Genomic DNA, 18,873 nt, shown 5'->3' on the forward strand with positions numbered 1-18,873 from the left:
GGAGGAGGAGGAGGAGGAGGAGGAGGAGGAGGAGGAGGAGGAGGAGGGAAACCCATAATTCATTACATTTTCCATCAGGTCCAATCAGGGGCAAGCATGCATCATGGTGTATTTCCTGCCTGTGACCCTCCTGCCCACGTGTGGTCAAGTGCAGGTGGGTCAAACTTGTTTAGGGAGTGAAAACCTGTGACTTGTTATCTCCCCATAAACAATGGCCTCCAGCATTTCAGGACCTCTCTGTCCTTGGGCAAGGGTCCTTGGGCAAGGGTCCTGAAGATCAGAGGCATTTTGTTTCATGGATGTCTTAGTCATAGTAATTGAAACTTAAAATGTAACTTTGGCTCTCACATTTTATGTGTTGGTTTCTCCTATAAGAGTAAAATTGTTCAACTTTTGGGATCATGTTTGTCACCTGATACACAATATATGCTCACTAGATGTTCACTGAGTGATTATGAACACTACGTATACCTTTTGTCATTTTTACATGCTCAGGAGCTTTGAGAAGAAGCCATGTCATCTTTAAGACATCCTACCAATTTCTGTATGTGTACATACCCATGCAGAGCTGGGGACTGAGTCTAGGGCCTCATGCCTACTAAGCACATTCTCTACCTGTGGAATTTTAAACTGCACTACATTTGTCATACAGCACATACATTTTACACAGACAAAAGACCACTTGTCACATCCCTAAATCCCAGAGCTAGGGAAGTGGAAGCCGGAAGACCAAGGCCATCCTGAGCTACGTAGTAAGTTTAAGCCCAACCTGGGCTACCAGAAACCCTGTCTCAACAAGAAGCCAATTTACAACCCATTATCAGTAGGTACTGAGCTGGTCAGTATCAGTAAGCATCAGCAGGTACTAAGATGTCCCTTACAACACTTTCCTCTTCCAGACCAGAAGCACACAACAGCAAGCATTGTAAGCATGTAACTTGACACTTGAGGGGAATGGGGGACCTTTTAAATCATACTTTGAGATTTGAAATAAGTCATAACTTCATTTCGTTATGTTTTGCTTCTCACTCCAGCCTCCTTCTCAACTCCACGCCAACAGCTTGGTGTGAACTGACAACAACCAGGAAAACGTCCCCCTTTCTGAGAGCCCCTACCAAGGTCCCCAGCGAATGAAAAAGCTGTGCAGAGAGATGGTTGCAAGTTTCCACAAGTTAGATTTTTTAATTGTAGTGACTGTGACTTGAAAATCAGTCATAACTCACATGACTTACAAATGACTTCCTCTTGGAGGAAGAACAAAATTACCTTTCTCTAAGTAGATGTGCAATTGCCTAAGTCCTGTGGGGGCTTGTGTGTCTGTAGCCAAATTCTGGGGGCTTCAGACGTAGCCCAGTCAGGAGAGTGACTGCCTGACATGCACAAATCCCTGGGTTCAATAGCCACCCCTACATAAAACTGGTGTGGTGGCACTTGCCTGTAATCCCAGGACTCGACAGGCTATCCTCAGCTACACAAAATTTAAGCCCAACCTGGGGTACGTGAGTACCTGTCAGGGAAGGGGTGTAACAGATGAGGTGCCTATTGTTGGTGTCCCCAGTGTTGTACAGTCCTGGGACATCTGATGGCTGTGTGATTTTTTTACCCCCCCCCCCTGTGCTACAGCGGTGCTCAGATGCCAGAACATAGTGACTGGGGTGCCGTCGCTGACAACAAATGACAAACAAAAGCTTTAGAATTTTAGATTGATGATGAACTTCAAGGTCACTGTATGGCATGCTTAAATGTCTAGAAACAGCCCTAGCTATTAACATCCAGCGAAGTCAAGAATCTGCTGAGTATGTAACTCCTGTTCCAGGGGATGCGACACTCTCTTCTGGCGTCCTCAGGGACAAGACACTCTGTGGTGCACAGATACACATGAAGACAAACTTATCTCTAAACTGAGTGAAGTATTGTGCGCCTTCAATCCCAGCACTGGGGAGGCAGAGGCAGGTGGATCTCTGTGAGTTCAAGGCCAGCCTGGTCTACAGAGGGAGTTCCAGGACAGCCAAGGTTATAAAGGGAGACCCTGTTTTAACAAAACAAACAACAACAAAAACAATTCTATGAGGACCTTACGGTGACAAGCATATTTTATATCTATGTAAAACCAGATAAAAACAACCTTTTAGTTTTCTATTTTATTTATTTATTTTGCTTTTGTTTCAGACAGGATCTCACTACATAGCCCTGGCTGTCGTGGAACTCAACATGTAGACCAGGTTGGGCCCTCACTCACAGAGATCCTCCTGCCTCTCTCTGCCTCCTGAGTGCTGGGAGTAAAGGAATGCACTACCATGGCCAGCCCAAACTTTTTTATTACTAAAAGAAGGAAAAGATCCTGTAGCTGGAGAGACACTTAAGATCATTGACTGCTCTTGCAGAGGGTCCAAGTCCTTTTCCTAGCACCCACACGGCAACTCACAACGCTGTGTAACTTCAATTCCAGGGGACCTGATGCCCTCTTGGAACTCCATAGACACCAGGCATGTATGCGGTGTACACACGGACATGCAGCAAAAACACTAGTAAATAAAAAAGTAAATAAACTCCTTTTAAATAAAATACATAGAGTATATTAGAGAAAGGTTATGTGTTTGGCAAGCCTGGGACCCTGAGTTCACACCTTTGCGAAATTAATCAATAGGTTACCTTTCTAATAACAAGTTTCAAATTCCCAGGGGAAGACAGAATAAAACTGACCTTGAAATTCCAGGCCTGAGCTCCTTGCTGCTAACTTATGTGGGCCCAGTCAGTTTGCCTCTTTCCTCAGTCTCCTTGCTATGTCTGAGGCTGGGAGCAGCTAGCTATAGCCAGGAGTTTGTCTGAATAAACAGGATTACAGATGTCAAAGTTTGTCAGTCGGGGCTTCTCGCCAGGTGTCTGTGGACCCTCTTGGCCTTGATCTCGAGGTTTTCATGATAGCCAGACATCAATAAAATCTGGCATGTGTATACACACATGCTTTCTTCCTGGGTAGAGAGGTCCATTGCTTCCATTAGGTTTTCAAAGGAGTCTCTGACCTAAATAAGTGTCCTGATCCCCTTTTTTCTCTGTAATTAATTACAGCGTGTTTACGGAGCCTTCACGGCGGAATCTGTTATTAGCCGCATGGCTAACTTCCCCTTCTCTGCTGACCTCAGCCGTGTTCGGAGGGCTTTTACAGGGTTTGGCTTATATGAGTTTGCATTTCACTTTAGAGGAAGAAGTGGGTGAGGACCCTGCCACCAGAGATGCTTGCCTACAAGCCTGAGATCTTCTCTGGGGGGGGGATCCAAGTCTAAGGGCTCTCCCAGAACCCAGCAGGACAGAGCGAGGCTGGAGGACCCACTCTGTGGAGGGCCTGCTTTCCACTCGACTGATATCTAACATATGGCAATGCGCATGGACGCTTATGAAGGTGATGACTCATTCCTAATCCTTAAAAAAAAAAAAAAAGTCAACCCTCTGTGGCTTTGGCTCTCCTCCCCGAGTGCCCTTCTGTTCTCCAGACTGTCTGTGTTGTCACCTGCCACTGCCTTGTGTGTGTCACTTGCTCCTTGGCATTACCTCTCCCGCAGGCTCCTGGCTGGGCTGGCAGCACCGTCTCCCTTACCCATTGCTCATTCTTCTGCTTCTCCTTGCTGCTTTGTTTTTGCTTCATTTAGTTTAGAAACAAGTTTCACATTGTAGCCCAGGTTGATCTGAGCTCACTCTGTCCCTTAGGCTGACCCAGAACACGTGAGAATCCTCCTGCCTCACCCTCTGTGTGCTGAGTCGACAGGCATGAGCCACTACACCTGAATTCCTCTGTTCTGCTCTTCTTTTTCACGTAAGTCCTTGGTCAGATGTTCCCCTAGCCTCTCCTCACCCCTCTTCTACAGTTCAGCAGCTAAAGGTGCTTGCCACCTAGAAGGAGGAGCTGAACTCAACACCTGGGACCCACATAGAGGAGAGAACCTGCTCCTCCAGGTTGTCCTTTAACCTCCACATGATGGCTGGGCACTCGAATACACATACACACACACACACACACACACACACACACACACACACGATTTTAAATTTTGAAAGAAAGGACTTTGTCTTCATTGTCAGCTTAGAATCATCTTAGACATGTACGTGTTTCCAGAGATATTTAACTGAGGAGAGGACGCATCTTGAATGTTCACGGCACGACCCGATGGGCTAGTTTGTGTTCCAGGCTGAGTAAGAAAGGAAGAAGGCCGGGCAGTGGTGGCGCATGCCTTTAATCCCAGCACTCGGGAGGCATAGGCAGTCGGATCTCTGGGAGTTCAAGGCCAGCCTGGTCTACAAGAGCTAGTGCCAGGACAGGCTCCAAAGCTACAGAGAAACCCTGTCTCGAAAAACTAAAAAAAAAAAAAAAAAAAAAAAAAAGGAAAGAAGAAGCAGGAAGCCACTCCGGAAAGAGCTCTCTCTCTCTCCCCCCCCCCTCTCTCCCTCTCTCTCCTCTTCTTCCTGTATGGCCCCTACTCCTCTCCCCTCCCCCCTCTCTCCCCTTCCTCTAAAGGCAAGGTAAGGAGCCATCTCACACCCATTGCAGTTATTTCTCCCTTCCTCCATTTCCTGCCACGATGGACTACATCCCCTCAGTGAGTTGAAGGGAACCTTGCCTTCCTAAATTGCATTTGTCAGGCATGGCGTCCCAACAAGAAGTAACTAGGGCCAGGGAGGGAGCTGGGTGTGCAAAATCACATGCCAGGAGCTTGACCACTGTGTTCAATTCCGGGAAGCCAAATAAAACAGCCAGTGCGGTGACAGGAGAATCACCCCAAAGCTCGCGGGCCAGCAGCCTTGCGGCTTTACCTTAGCAAGGTGGAAGGCGAGGACAGACTTAATTGCTTTGTTTTAAAGAGAGGTCAGAGTCCAGCTTTCAGGAGGCAGCTCTCTCCTTTCTGTTTTGTTTTGGTTGTGTTTTTTGTTTTGTTTTGAGGCAGAGTTTCTCTGTGTAGCCCCGGCTGACCTGGAACTATCTGTAGACCAGGCTGACCTCAAACTCACAGAGATCCCCTTGTCTCTGCCTCCCGAGTGCTGGGGTTATAAGATGTGCACCTCCACTTCCCAGCCAGGTCTCTCCCTTTCTACCACGTGGGAACCAGAAATGTGCTACCCGCTGGGTCACCTCCTCGGGGACTCACATATTTCAGGCAGGCCTCAAAAGTTTATTATGTAGCTGAAGATGACCTTGAACTTCTGGGCCTCCTCTACCTCCTGAGTGCAGTTAGAGTTACAGGATAAGCCACCACGTCTAGTTTTATGTGGTGCTGGGGACTGAACCCAGGGCTGCAGGAATGGTAGAAAACCACTTTCCCAGCTGAGCTACATCAAGAGCATCTGCTTTTATCGTTGCTATTGCTTCCGAAGTGTCGTTTACGTTATCCTTCTATTTCCTTTTGGGAGGAGAGGTGGCTTTTGTTAGAACACACTCAGCAACTTATCTCAAAGCTGTAACGACTTTTCCTGTAGCCTGAATCCTCAAGGGTTTGTGAATATGGGGGTTGGGGGGTAGAATAGAATAGACCGTATCCAGTAGAATTTAGAGAGGTAGAAATAAAACCGCTTTTTCTGGTGTTTGATTGTAACATCTTCACATCTGTGGAGGGACATTTTCTGACCAAAGGGCTTGTCAGCATCAATGAGGAGAGACACTTTCCTCTGTGTTCTAGAATGTGTGGTGCCTGGGGTAACTAAAATGGTTATTTACCAAAGGGTGGAAAGGCAGAGTTGAGAGGAAGGTAAGAAGAGAAAGATTAAAGTGTGGAGTGGCCCCTTGGTGCTCCTCTGAACCCTCTCTCCCTTTTTGGCACGTCACCAGGATCAAACAGGCAGCTGCAGGCGGCTCATGGCTTCCGGTTCTCTGTGTCAATTTAGGAGTCGATTTTGAGGTTAGGATTATGAAGTTTTGTGGTCGCTTTAAAGTGGAAGGTATTGCATTCACCTTGTCTATTCCCCAAGGAAAGAAGAAATGCCTAGCCACGTAATGAAACTCCTCTCAGTCTGACCACAATGAAGACACTGCACACGGAGCAAACCATTGCGAGCAGCCTGCAATGCTTCCCACCGTGACGGTGTGCAAGTGTCAGTATGCAAGCACCTGCGGCAAAGTGTGCAATTTTCAGGTAAAATTTGATGCGTAATGTGACTGGGACAAAGCATCTTGATCATATCCATGGTTGAGCTATTAGCATTCATTACTACCATAGTTACAAATCCATTTATCTTAACATATCCATGGTTGAGCAATTAGCAGTCATTACTACCATAGCTACAAATCCATATGATGGGAAAGGAAGCTCTGCCGATGCTCTCAAAAACAATAAAAAGAACATCTGATTTGGCATAACACGGCACAGAGCTCCAATGGCTGCAGCCTTCATTCTTTAAATGGGAATTCTCCATCTGGGGGAGGGGGGGCACTGGTGACGCACTGATCCTAGCACTCAGGAGGCAGAGGCAGGTGGATCTCTGCGTTTGAGGCCACCCTGGTCTACAGAGTGAATTCCAGGCTGGCCAGGGCCACACGGAGAAACCCTGTCTTAAAAGACAACAGCAACAACAACAGAAAACCCCTTGCCTTCTTGTTTATTTGCATCTAATAACCTCATCTCCCTGTCAGCTGTATGAAATAACCTTGCCTCCTGTTCAGTCGAACATGAGAAACATTCTGAGCTTTTGGGAGTGCTGTGGCTTCTCCATCAGAGAACCCAATCCACTTGATCCTAGCTGCGTGTCTGTCTGTACGTTTGTCCTTCTGTCATTCCCTCGCCCACCCCAGTCAGGTCAACCCCTGGAGCCTTGCAGGACATGGCACCTTCCTTCCCCAGCTCCAGCCCAAACAGGGGTCAGTCTATGGTTCAGGCTGGCCTTGACTTTACTCTAATCCTTCTACCTTTACTGGGATCAAAGATTTGAGCCACCATGCTTGGTATTCTTCATTTCCTTTGTATATGGTTCCTTTTTCTATGCATAGAATCTTTCTTACGAAACACAAATTTGTGAAAGTTTCTAAAGGAAGTAGTCGTGTGTGTGTGTGTGTGTGTGTGTGGTGTGCACGCATGTGCATTAGAGTGTGTGGAGGGTGAGCATGCCTGTGTGTCTAGGGGAACAGAAGTCAACACCAGATGCCTTCTTCTAGTTCTCTCATCTTTCCTTAAAACAAACAAACAAACAAAAACAGCTGGGACCAGAAGCATGTGCTATCATGCCAGGCTTATTGTTATTTTTTTAAGGTCTATTTTTAATTATCTGTATTTGCTTGTGAGTGCAGTTGCCTGAGGACGCTAAAAGAGGGTGTGAGATTCCCCTGGAGCTGGATTTACGGTTGTGAACCACCCAGTTTGGGATTTGGAACTGAACTCAGGTTCTCTGTAAGAGCAGGCTTGCTCTTAACTCTTGAGCCACCTCTCCAGCTCTACCTCCCTCATCTTTTGAACCTGAGTTGACTGATGCAACTGGAATGATTGATTGGCCTGCAACCCCAGGGACTCTCTTGTCTCTGCCTCCCAGCACTGGTGCTACTGCCAGGCACCAACTTTTTTAGAGAGAGAGAGAGAGTCTCACAATGCAGCCCTGGTTGCCCTGGAACTAACTCTCTCTTTCCCTCTGAAGACCTCACTGTCCTTGAACTCAGAGATAAAACTGCCTTGAATCTTAATCCTGCCAAGTACTAGGATTAAAACCACACACCACCACACCCAGCATTTTCCAGGGCACTAGAGATCCAGTTTCAAGTGCTCACGCTTGCATGGCAAGCACTTTACCCACTGAGCATCTCCGCAGCCTTAGGAAAGTCATTGTTTTGGCAAACAAATACTATATACATATGAATCCCACATTTGTTTCTCCAAGGATAGCTATAGACAAAGTATTCTAGCAATTTCTTTCTCTTTTAAAAAAATGTTTTCTCTCTTCTAAAGTATTTTTTGTTTGCTTGTTTGATTGGTTGCTTTTTGTGTAGTTTGTTGCCTCGAACTTAGAGAAATCCACCTGCCTCTGCCTCCTGAATGCTAGAATTAAAGGCATACACCACCATGCCTGGTTTTTTAATTTATTTTATTATTATTATTATTTTATGTTTATTGGTGTGAGAGTCAGAGGCCCTGGAACTGGAGTTACAGACAGTTGTGAACTGCCATGTGGGTATTAGAAATTGAACTCAGGACCTCTGGAAGAGCAGCGAGTGCTCTTAACCGCTGAGCCATCTCTCCAGCACCTTTAATTTTTTTTTAATATTTATTTATTTTGGTTTTTCAAGACAGGGTTTCCCAGTAGCTATCGAGCCAGTCATGGAACTCGCTCTGCAGACCAGACTGGCCTCAAACTTACAAAGATCCTCCTGCCTCTGCCTCCCTAGTGCCAGGATTAAAGCCGCATGCCACCACCGCCTGGCTAATACTTATTTTTAATGAAAAGAAAGAAAGAAAGAAAGAAAGAAAGAAAGAAAGAAAGAAAGAAAGAAAGAAAGAAAGAGGAAGGGAGCGAGGGAGGGAGGAAGGAAGGAAGAAGGAAAGGAAAGGAAAGGAAAGGAAAGGAAAGGAAAGGAAAGGAAAGGAAAGGAAAGGAAAGGAAAGGAAAGGAAAGGAAAGGAAAGAATGTGACTGCTCCTAGGTAAATTGGAGGAGCAAGTTTTTTGTAGCTAAAAGGGAGAGCATAGCCAGGACAGGGACAGGGACATCTGGGAGAGTCCAGAGTGGACATGGGCAGGCTGAGCTGGGCCACGTGGCAAAGGGAGAGGGGAAGAGAAAGGGAGAGAGGGGAACCAGGTGCAGCAGTCAAGAGGGCAAAGGTCTGAGAGAGTACAGAACCAAAATGTCTGGATTAGATAGGAAAGAGCCTCCTGGGGACGGGTAGCCCATTCCCGGGGCTGCAGAGTTCCTGGTAGAGGGTGGGGATATGCCAGGTAGGGACTGAGGGATGCTGAGAGAACCTGGAGGTCAGATGGCTCTGATATGTTAAATAGGCACCTCAACCCATTGTCCAAGGTTGAAAACTTAACATATTTGAGCCGGGCGGTGGTGGCGCACACCTTTAATCCCAGCACTCGGGAGGCAGAGGCCGGCGGATCTCTGTGAGTTCGAGACCAGCCTGGTCTACAGAGCTAGTTCCAGGACAGGCTCCAAAGCCACAGAGAAACCCTGTCTCCAAAAACAAAAACAAAAAACAAAACAAACAAAAAAAAAACTTAACATATTTATCTTGTGTATAGATGTGCCTGTGTGTGGGTGTGCGTGGGACCTGCCAAGGCATGCATAGAGGTCAGAGGACAGCTGAGGGAATGGAGTCGCCCTCTACTGTGTGGGTCCCAGGTACCAAAGCGTCTTTACCTGATGAGCCATCCATCCATCCATCCGTCTTTCTTTCTTCCTTTCCCACGCCTCACTTTAAAAAGATAAAACATTATTATTCACATAAATATCTCTTACCAACACTTCCCAATATGAGAAGCTTTATAGGCTACAGAGTACGTCGTGATTAACCTTCCCTGAATGAAACTTCCGGGATCTGCTTTGAACCCACAAAAGAAATTAAATGCACAGTTAAGGCTGATTTTCATCATCAAGATGCATCCGGGAATTGTCGTTAAAGCCGTCTCCTGCTGCCTTCATTAAAGTCTTGATCTCCTGTTTCAAATTTATATTCCTTTGTGGGTTTAAGGCAGATATTGGATATCCTTTTAATCTATATTTATTAGGCAAGCTATTGATGAATCCGATTCCATCACAAATTCGTGCACAGTGTTCTCACGGCCACTCTGGTGGGAGTCTTAAGAGAATACAATAAGTGGCCTTTATTCACAGAGTAAGCGGCATATTGAAAACAAAACCATTCAAGTTAAAAACATGTACCACCCCTCCACCTCCACTTTAAATTGCGTTTGGAAGCTGGGCTTGGTGGCAAAGAGCTGTAATCCCAGCACTTGGGTACATGAATAACGAGGAGGTCAAGGGAGTGGCCTTCTGTTCCCCCACTAACCTCCCCATAAAACGCCTCCTCTCACAGGCAAGATCCTCCTGGTTCGGAAGAAACTGCACCTGGAGAGGAGAAGGAGGCCAGCTAGCTCTGTTCTCTATCACAAAGGAGCCAACCTGCGCCGGTGTCCTCCCCGGGGCCTCCCTACCATCTGGCATCCAGCTATGCTCAGCGATGGAAAGCACTGGGAAGAGGTTTGGGGTGCATTTGAGAGCAAGACGGAAGTCAGAGTATTTCTCTCCCCTCCCTGCCTTGTGTGGGCACATGTAGGCACGTGGCCTGTCATGGCAGTTCCCACCCGGCAGCCATTTGGCAAGGCGAGACTAGGAGAGTTTGCAAATCAGCTTCCTGTATGTGACTCAGAGGGAAGGATGAGAATGGGAGCTGAAAACAAATGACCGCCACAGAGGACACAAAGGACCAGAGTGGGCAGGGAATGAATGACCGTTAACTCCAAACCCTGCCTTCAGTGTTTCAGAGTGGACCCCCGGTGTTAGGAACTGGCCCAGCTCTGGGTCTCCAGTTGAAATCTTGGCTCTATCCCTTCAATTCTACCTGTTTGCTTTCCCCCGCCTCCCTGTCCACAAGACCCCCTGGCAAGTCTCCTTATCCTGCACTGTAAAATGGATGCCCCATAGCTGCGTGGATTGCTGTGCGGGTTACAAGACGAGGATGCTTCTAGTAGATCTGCGCTGGACATGTCAAGTTGGAATGGATGCTAGACAGAACTTCACCGGGAAATGCGGTAACACTTAGTGGGCTTTCTTGGTGCCTTTCTTGTTGATGTTGTTTGGTTTTTGAGACAGGGTCTCACATTGAGCACAAACTATGTAGAATTCACTATATTGCCCAGGCTGACCTCAAACTAGGGTCAATCCTCCCACAGCAGCCTCCAAAATGCTGGGATGACAGACATGAGTTACATACCTGTACTATACTATTGCTTGCTTAGACTACAATTTGGGACAGGTAAAATGGGAACAAAAACTCAGGAGAGTGTCATGAGCTTTTTCTAAGAAACCCATAAGAAACACACAGAGAAGGCAGGACTGTTCCATCAGGGTGAAACTACAGCCCAAATGGGAGTCAGGATCCAGAGAGGAAGTATCTTGTGATATAACAACAATAACATAATAATCTGAGGTCTTATCGAGGCCCATACTCTATCTATGCCTTGCTCACCCAGACTTCATGGATATGCCATCCTTCCTCATGGGCATGCTTTCACCCCGCGTCTTGTCATCTTGTCCTATTTTGGGAAAAAAGAAAGTATCTTCTATTGCTTTTATTGTTTGGGTGAACATGTGCGTTGTTTTATTTTTGTTCTTATTGTGTGTTTATGAGGTCAGAGGACAGTATGCCAGAGTCGGTTCTCTCCTCCCACCGTGTGAGTCTGTAGAGTCAAACTCAGGCCGGCAGGCTTGGCAGCAAGGGCTTTTCTCCACTGAACCAGCTTACCAGCTCTTGTTTGTTTTTGAGACAAGGTGTTGCTATGTAGCCCTGACTAGCTTCAATCTGTCAGCGATCCTCCTACCTACTAGAATTTCAGAGTGTTACGATTTCAGGCATGAATCCATCCATATGCAGATTGTCTTCGGGTTTTTTTTTTCTTAATTGTTTTGGTTTTGTTTATTCTTTGTTTCATTTTTAAGCAACAAAATCTTGCTCTGTTGACCAGACTGTCCTCCAACTCCAGGCTCAAGTGTGCAACATGCCATTCATTCGAAATCACTGGTACAGTTGCTACACAATGTGGCCAGGTGATCCAGCCCGCAAGGGTTAGATAGGGTGGGATCCAAAGTTGGATGTGCCCAGTCGCAAAGGGCACTCTGTGAGGCAATTCTCTGCCTTCGCGAAACCGTGTCTTAATAACAGTTAGCCAGGTGAGATGGAACTTGGAAGACTGAGCAGAATTACGGGTTTGAGGCCAGATGGGTCTATACCAGCATTTTGGGAAGCAGAGGCAGGCAGATCTATGAGTTCAAGACCAGCCTGAGCTACGGAGCAAATTCCATTGCAGCCAGGACTGCGCGCAAGGAAACAAACAAACAAAAAAGGGGGGGGGGGAGGCGGGTAGCCAGCGTACAACAGTTGGTCAAATGACAGATCTAGGCACTAGCAGCTAATAGAATCTAGGCATGTATAGAGTCCCCAGAATATGTCGCAAATAGATAGGTCAGTTGGAACTGGGCAGAGGAGTGTGATGCTGAAGTGTAGAGAGCTTCCGGAAGTTTCAGCAGATCTACACAGATGCTTCTGTTACACGTGGAGACAAAAGACTCCATGCTCTCTACAGATGATCTTGAGGCGATGAGAGTTCTTGAGAGACTCAATGCTACAGTTGGGTTTAATTACCTCTTCCAAAGTACTAACCCGCATTCCAAGTTTCCCTGGAGAAAAAAACACGACCCTCAAACTGGCACTGTCTGCAAACCCACTTCGGGCTCAAGGAGCCCGTCTTCTTGTTTTATGGGTTGTTTTTTTTTTTTTTTCCTTCTCTTCTTTTTTCTTTTTTTTTTTTTTCTTTGCTCCTGATAGGCAAGATCACTGCTTTTCTGCTTGAAAATCAGGAAGATAGGTCTTTGATCCCAGCACTCAGGAGGCAGAAGCAAGCAGATCTCTGAGTTCAAGGCCAGTGGAGTCTATAGAGTGAGTTCTAGGACATCCAGGGCTACTCAGAGAAAACTGTCTGCATGGGGGGGGGGGGGAGTAAGGAAACCAGGTGTAATGGCACATTCTTATGCACAAGAGCCACAGGGGCAAAGGGATCAGATTCACTATAGAGAGTTCAAAATCAGCCACAACTGCATGAGACCCAGTTTTCGAAGAAGGAGGAGGAGGGAGGAGGAGGAGGAACCTAATGAGAAAGAAAGAATTTCTTCTAAAATTCCAAAATGACTTTTAATGGAAAATACTAATCCTTACATTTCTTATTTCTCCGTACTTCTGTGCTAGAGGAGCAAGGAGAACTATCTTGCTAATAACAGAGGACCTTTTCTTTGTATTTCAGAGCCATTCAATTATAAACATTGCCAAAATCAATTCAAGCACAATCCTCCTTAAGGCTTTTTAAACACAACTGCTAACCTGTCTAGATGTTTAGCTTGCGCGTTTCAAAACCTGTCAGTTAAGCCTTGCTTCCTCTTGCCGCTTTTCTCCCAAGCTATAAACCAGAAGAGAAATAATGGAGCAAATTGGGGGGGGGGGGGAAGCACAACCTACACTTGATGGCAACACAAAAGACTGGTTGATGACTCCAAGACACTCCACTCCTTGTTCTGGAAAATGAACGCGGATTAGAGGGCTCGCCTACCGGCATACTCTAATGAGGCTGCGCCTTCCGAGTTCTGAAACAAACCATCAGCTGATGCCCTCCAAACACACCTGTCCTGTTCCAAGAAGAAGAAGAAATTAGTCAAACCTGTTGTTGCCTGCGTTTACCAGTTCCTTTCCTAAAGTTGTGGCATTGGTAGCAATGAGTAGGTGTGGCTCATTGAAAATAATCTTGGGCCAGTGAGATGACAGTTACAGACAAGCCTGATGACTTGAGTTTGTTCTGTGGATCTCAAATGGTTAAAAGACAGAATATATTCCCATTAGGTGTCCTCTGACTGCCACATGCAAACTGTGACATGTGCACACACATAAAGAGACAGATGTCATTTAAAAATATCAGTGGGAGGGCGATGGTGGCACATGCCTTTAATCCCAGCACTCAGGAGGCAGAGGCAGGCAGATCTCTGTGAGTTCGAGACCAGCCTGGTCTACAGAGCTAGTTCCAGGACAGGCTCCAAAGCCACAGAGAAACCCTGTCTCGAAAAAGCCAAAAAAAAAAAAAAAAAAAAAAAAATCACCATAATTCAAAAGGGGAAAAAAGAGCCACAAAAGTGTCCCTTTTTGCTTGTACCACGTGAAAACACAAGATGTTGCCATTCAGGAACCAACAGTGAGCCCTCTCCAGACACCAGATCAGCTGGCATCTTCATCTGGATTTCCAAACCAAGACTAAGATCGACCGACCGCATATCACACCGTAAATATGAAATAGATGTTAATTTCCTCTGATATGATGATAGTATTGTAACTCTGTGTTTCTCTGGGTTTATTTTTTATTAATTTAACTTTTATTGAACTTATCTGTGTGGGAAAAGGAAGGGCACGTGCACACCATGGCACTCTGTGGCGGTGAGAGGATGACTTGAAGAGTCGGTTCTCGCCTTGCACTGTGTAGATTCCAGGAACTCAAGTCAAGTCATCAAACACCATTACCTACTGAGCCGTCTCAAACGCTCTGCTTTTGGCTTTCTGAAACAAGATCTCATGTAGCCAAGGCTAGCTTGAAACTGCTGGTCCTTTTGCCTCCACCTCCCAATTCAGAGATTTGAGACAGGAGTTACTAGGCCCTGGCAACTCTTGGGATTTTGGGGGTTGTTTTGTTTCTGTTTGTTGTTTATTTTGGAATCACAATCTTATGCTATAGTCTGGACTCAGTTAGAACTTACTATATAGCCAAACTAGCTTCTAACTCAAGGCAATCCTCCTGCCTCAGCCTCCCAAATGATGGAACTATGGGTAGCAACATACCCAGCCGTAGTGTGACTGAGTATTAGACAAGGTCTTGCTTTGTAGCCCAGGCTACCCTCAAGCTCACAAACCTGCCTGCCTCAGCCCTACCCTAGTGCTGGGATTACACACACGCGCACTACAACAACCAGCAGAAAGTCATTCTTAGGAGACACAGGACAGTGTGTTGGTGTTAAGTACCACCCACAGGAAGTCAGACTTCGACTTGTACTTCAGCTTGAACCACAGTGCTAAAGTCTGAATGGGAAGACACTAACCCTTTCCTCTGGGGGAAACCCGTGATGTCTTGATGAGTCCATAAATTACAATTGATGGATACTATTATTTTGATCAGCAGGGACTAGGGCATCTCAATACCCCATACACTTGATTGGATGAAGGACTTTATGTAATCCATTTGCTGACAAATTGTAATAATGCAAATGCTTTTTAAAACTCCCTTTACACATCCCAAATAGACTCTGTCGGGGAGTACATTAGAGGAAGGCATGTCCTAAAGCATTCTGTTGCTTTTAAAACCCTAATTGACCTCTAGAGAGAAGGCCATAGACTCCGCTCTCACAGTTTCCTTTGCCCCGAAGAGTCACTGGTGCCTAACGAGTGCTCTTTCAAAGCATGACAAGGAATTCTTACACAGTTGGAACTGTAGTCTGTGACTGTGCTCTGGGAAGGGAAACCCAGATCACAATATTCGAAATCCAAGAATAAAGTAACAAATGCCTCTCAAGTGTGTGTTTCTATGCCTTCTCTCTACATTTCTGTCACCAACTCTACTATTTCAAAGTCACAAAATGTGAGCCAAGAACAGAGTCACCTACCTGTAGTCCCAGGTACTGAGGGGGCTGACAGAGGAGGATCCCTCAGCTCAAGAATTTAAGACATCTGGATGATATAATGATACTCCTTGGGGGGGGGGGGGTATAGCTACAAAATATAGCTTCTCATTTCTTGACAAAGGCTGCTGACGTGGCATTCAGTTGTATCATGGAGCTCGCTTCCCGTCCTGCTATCACTCCACAAGTAGCACACAAGGCTACAACCTAAGGCCGGTACCCCAAAGCTATTGGCGGATGGGGTCCCAAAACAGCCAGCCTATATCCCCTTTGAGCCTCATGGCAGAAAGGTTAGAACAGGGTTTTAGTGGATGGATCTTTCCCCCATATAAGGAGACAGACCCCACTTTTCAAATGCATGCAGCTCACTGACCTGACCCTTAAATCCAATACAAACGCCTGCTAGGAAGATGTATAAAGAGCCTGCGAGAACATGGGTACCGTTGCAAAGTGGGCAGCCGCGAGATGAACCAAGAAGATTGAAAGTTAGGATGGAGAATTTTGATCGTTTCAAAGTCATGAAAGCAAAGAAAATGAGGAACAGAAGAATAAGAATAAAGTGAAGAACTTCAAAGAGCGGCTGTTCTGAAAGCCCCACCACCACCACCAAAGGACTTGTTGCTAAGGCCCAGAAAGATATAAATCTTCAATCTCAATACTCTGGAGGATTCTCTCTCTCTCTCTCTCTCTCTCTCTCTCTCTCTCTCTCTCTCTCTCTCTCTCTCTCTCTGTGTGTGTGTGTGTGTGTGTGTGTGTGTGTGTCACATAGCATAAGCTTGGAGGTCAGGGAACAACCTTGGACTTCAGCCTTTGTTTGCCTCAGCCAGGCCAGCTGGCCCACAGGCTTCTTCTAAGATTCTCCTGGGATTTCAGAAGTGCATGTTACATGTCTGCCTTTTACATGAGTTCTAGGGATTCAAACTCAGATCCTCACACCCATGTGACAAAGCAATTTTGAACACTGAGCCATCTCTCCAGCTCCTCAGAGCAAGACCTTTCACGGTGAGCAAGGGGTGAACAAGCATCAGGAGGAGGAGCCTCGCTTTGCCGTCTCTCTGTGCTTTCATCAAAGCCTCACACATGGGCTTTGATTCTGGTCACTGTTAGTTCTGAGGGGAGACATCCCATCTCTGCCTACTCAGAAGTAGTCTTACTTTAGGCATCGTCTAAATTATCTGTCTCAGTCTTCTGCTTTTACTACTGGTTGTATCCTGTATCCTTTCATCTGGGACACTTGCATGCTTGGGTGAAGATCATGGAGAATTTTTAAATAAGGGAATGTAAAATAAATGTACAAATGTATAAATAGACAAACAAATGCAGAGCCAGCTTGAGGAGGACATGTTTTCAGCAAAGACCTTTTATTTTGAAAACGCCAGTGGCTTGGACGGCAGCAGGAGGCTTGAAGCCCACCCTAACATGTCACCAGAAAACAGGTAAGATTTTATTTCATCATGAAAATTAAAGCACACATTTCTACAATCAAAAAAAAATCCAGTTTCAGCAATTGGACAGTCAAAGCAGGAGGATTGCTTCAAGTTCAAGGCCAGTATGAACTATATAGTGTGAGTTCTAAGCCAGTCTGAGCAACACAGACCCTTTCTCAAAACACCAAGTATTAGGGCTGGAGAGAAGGCTCAGTGGTTATGGCTCTGAACTACTCCCAGCTCTTATGAAAGGTGGATCGCAACCCCCTGTAACTCCAGCTCCTGGGGACTCTGATACTCGTTTCTGGCCTCTAGGACATCCGAATTCACAGGTACATACCCACACGTACACACAAATGCACATAATTAACATCAAATAACTCTTTAAAAATATACCAGATAAACTGGCATGTTGGCTAACACTGCAATCCCATCACTTAGGAGGTAAAGGCAGAAATAATATTTTAGGGTGAGGCGTGTGCTGAGGTGAAACTGAGGGTTGTAGACAGGCTAGGTAAATGCTTTACAACTGAGCTATGTTCTCAGTTTCTCTTTTCTTCTCCCCCTCCCCTTTCTTTTGTTATTGCAGCTCCATATCCAAGAACACGGGATGTGAAATGGGCTAAGAGAGAGCCCAAGAATGCCTACGGTATTTGTGTGGGTGGAAGTGTCTGTCATTGCTCCCTTGACAAAGCTTCTCGAACATGACCAATGCCCATAGGACCTTTCAGTCCATGGCCACTCAGGAATATGAAACCACGAGACTAGCAACATGGAGGGAGTCTACATACTTACTGGGAACGAACATCCAGAAAAAGAAAGCCATAAATCATTTTAGAACATTACAAAGTCTAATGAGGGGGTGTGATTAGCGTCTGTCCTCATTTCAGGCAGAGTCCCTTTAAAAATGAGGGCAGCTACACTTAGAAGAGAAGCTAGGGGCGACATTGTTCATAGCAAACCAGATTTGGTGTCTGGAGGTGGGGCTGACTTGGTAAAGTGCTTGTGCAGCATTGTTAGGGTCTAGGTTCCATCTCAGAGCAGAAGAGCACGCCCTCAATCCCAGCCCTTGGGAGATGAAGGCCAGAGAATCAGGAGTTCAAGGCCAGCCTGGGCTACAGGAGCCTATCTCAAATAAATAAATAAATAAATGCGATAAATCAACAACATAGCTACCACTGTGGCTTTACTACACTGCGATTTCTAAGCTCAAATAGACTATTTTCTCGAGTGAGCTGCATTTAGAAATCTCTTGCCCTTATTTTTAATTTTTGATTGCATTTCAATAGTAACCAGTTATTTTTAAAAATGAGTGAAAATTTAATTACTTGAAATCAAACTAGAATTTCAAAAAAAATTTTGACAATCAAACTGTGTGCTTATATTATGCATTTGTGCCTTCAGCTTTTGAAGTCACGCATTGCTAAAGACGTTTAAAGGAAATTGGTAGCAAGAGAGGTTTCAGGGAAAGGGAGGGCTTAGGTACTTTCTTATATGTAATTAGGGTAACTCCATCCCTTACAGTCTGGATTCTGTTAGTTATGGGTAGAAGGGACGTGTGTGTGTGTGTGTGTGTGACATGAATTCTGTATTAAGAACTCTCTGTCCTAAACAAGGAGTTTCCAAGAAATGCTAAGAGAAATAGCTTCCATGAGATAATGATGACAAATAGTGAAACCCAGGTAGCCATGGTTGCATAGATCCATAATCACAACAGTTCTAAAGGTTGAGGCAAGAGGATCACAAGTTCAAAGCCAGCCTGAGTAATTTAATGAGTCTTGGTTTCATAATGACCAATAGACCCAGAGAGAGAGAGAGAGAGAGAGAGTTCAGCAGTTAGGAGTACTTGCTGGGCTTGTAGAAGACTAAGATCAGTCCACAATTGCCTGTAACTTCAACTCCAGGGGATCCAATACCCTCCTCTACTCCTTAGACATTTCACACCCCCACACACCCACACCCACACTGTGGGATAATGCCTTTATACACTGTAAAGATTTGTCACTTGTTTTGGTTTAATAAAATGCTGATTGGCCAGTAGCCAGGCAGGAAGTATAGGT

At 45.7% G+C, this 18,873-nt stretch overlaps 1 protein-coding gene and 1 long non-coding RNA gene across 5 annotated transcripts in view; one reads left to right on the forward strand and one right to left on the reverse strand.

Annotated features, from left to right (window-relative positions):
* The window catches only part of Jarid2 (jumonji and AT-rich interaction domain containing 2), a 439,139-nt gene that overhangs the window by 200,716 nt on the left and 219,550 nt on the right, over window positions 1-18,873 (forward strand). The gene's annotated exons all lie outside the window — the stretch shown is intronic.
* Window positions 9,301-18,873, reverse strand: part of LOC126502717 (uncharacterized) — a 29,319-nt gene continuing 19,746 nt past the window's right edge. The window contains exons 2-3 of the long non-coding RNA XR_007592029.1: window positions 11,152-11,218; window positions 9,301-9,378 (exon numbers count right to left, since the gene is read on the reverse strand). This is a non-coding gene — a long non-coding RNA (uncharacterized lncRNA). The remainder of the gene's footprint in view (window positions 9,379-11,151; window positions 11,219-18,873) is intronic.

Source organism: Alexandromys fortis, unplaced genomic scaffold, assembly GCF_014885135.2.
Source record: "Alexandromys fortis isolate MF-2015 unplaced genomic scaffold, M_Fortis_MF-2015_v1.1 scaffold_1, whole genome shotgun sequence".
Lineage (NCBI taxonomy): Eukaryota > Metazoa > Chordata > Mammalia > Rodentia > Cricetidae > Alexandromys > Alexandromys fortis.